The following is a 1,944-nucleotide window of genomic DNA, read 5'->3' on the forward strand; positions in this document are numbered from 1 at the left end:
AACCTGACTGTACCCTAGCGCTGCCATGATTTCCTCCTTTAAGCCCTGTGAGGTTCCTCCACTTAACTTGATGGCTGTCGACAAGCTCTGAGCAGTGTTAGCTTCACGTTCTCCTCCTCGCTGCAGTTATTTATATCCCCTATTTGCTCTAGAATAGCAAAATGAACGGAGGCATCTCCTCCTTGTTTTAACTTTTTTTTTTTGAAATTCGTAGCCAATCGTTCCAATTCTTTGTCAAATCACAAACGCCAGAGGTCACCTTGCACACGCCAAGGATCACTCTGCGCCAATGCTCTTAGCCAAAAGGCCTAGAGCCACTGCACCGTTCCTGGAAGTACTGCAATACCAGGTTCGTGCCATGGAGGTGGATGGGTCAGGTCCCCCACACACCTCCGTGGAGGTGGATGGGTCAAGCCACCCCACCCACCTCCTGTTTCCAAAAAAGCAAGCATATACCTTCCTGATCCAGGGAGAACGACCCGGAGGTCATGGTGGCTACTCCCCTGTCAGGTCAGTTACGCATGATCTTAGCCAAAAGGCCGAGAAGTTTTAACTTTACTACACCTGTCAGCATCTCCTGCAGCTGAAGCGGTGTGTATGGGATCACGTAATCGCTCTGTAATTGAGCCGGACCACCGTTTGGTGGGGGTGGACCGAATTTCTTCTGTCTCAGAGGACACATTGGTTTTGGGGGTCCCGGTGCCTCGGGAGCCGGCCGATGCTCGTTATACTCGGGCCCATTGTCTGACTTTTTCCCTTCTGGATCCCAACCTTCCTCACCTGTTCCAGGTGCCATGAGACAAACCATCCCTTTGACTCCCTCTAACACTGCCGTTAACTTGCGGATCTTTTCCTTACAATGTCCATGATCTGCCCTCTCGTAACCCTGTTTCTGCGCTACCTGATAGGCTATCTTGATTCTCCTGAGCTGTTCCTCTGCCTCTTTGGCTTTTTCTAAGTGCCTTTCACTTTGTTCAATGTAGGTCTGCTGCTGCTTTTTACACTCGGTCACCTGGCATTGTAAATACTCTCAGTGATTCCTCGCCATTTCATTCCTATCCTTATCCTGCCTTTCTTTCTCGAAACTGGCTACCTCGTCTTTTAACCCTTTATTCTCCTCCTCCAGCTTTTCTCCCTTTTCTCTAAACAGTTGTGCCATGAGCCAAACCGCCTTCTCTTTTGACCCTTTGTGGTTGCTACTGACTGTCCACTCTGCCGCTTTTTCCTGTGCCCGTGGCTCTGAAATGTCCAATTTATTGCATATATATGCAGCTACCTTAGCCTCCAGCGACTTTCTACGACTGCTCTTAGCTGCGGGCTCTACCGCATTTTGCTGCGGCGAGTCTATTTCCAGTGCTTCTGGCTGAGAAATTCTCCCTGACTACCTTGGTCTCCCGAGACCACCTCGCAGTGACCTGCGGTTCCTGTTACTCAGGCTTCTCTCTTTGGCTACCCTATTTAACCTGAGACTATTCACTCTACTCTGATTCTCAGACCTCGGAACTTATAGTGGGAAAGGACAACACGTGGCACAAAATTTAGGCTTAATCCAGTGTCAGTTTTGTTATGCACAAAATACAACTAAAACTATAGGACTAGACTTCTGAAAGAAATTGACTTAAGACATACAATCCCCAGCCCCGGCTGTAGCTATTGTAGGTTCGTGGTCATTGATTCCGTGACCGGTTGGTTCTTCTTCTGGCCATTCTCTGCAGTGCTGTTCCTTTTGTGTCTTTCTGTCTCTCTGTTTGTCCTTCTTCCTTCGTTCTTCCTCCTGTTTCTGTTCCTTCCTTCTTCCGTGCCTGCTTGTGTTTCTGTGTTTGTATATTTATATCCATAGTATGAATACGTTTCCTGCTGGGCCAGGGTCTGATTAATGCATCTGGATCAATGTGTGATTTGTTTAACTGGCTGCGGTGATGAGTTTGAATGGCAATTAATTTG

At 48.0% G+C, this 1,944-nt stretch overlaps 1 pseudogene; it reads right to left on the reverse strand.

The window, feature by feature from the left end:
- Positions 1 to 312: 312 nt before the first annotated feature.
- LOC139263598 (U2 spliceosomal RNA) lies at positions 313 to 551 on the reverse strand (annotated as a pseudogene).
- Positions 552 to 1,944: the final 1,393 nt, after the last annotated feature.

This window comes from Pristiophorus japonicus, chromosome 4 (assembly GCF_044704955.1).
Source record: "Pristiophorus japonicus isolate sPriJap1 chromosome 4, sPriJap1.hap1, whole genome shotgun sequence".
Lineage (NCBI taxonomy): Eukaryota > Metazoa > Chordata > Chondrichthyes > Pristiophoridae > Pristiophorus > Pristiophorus japonicus.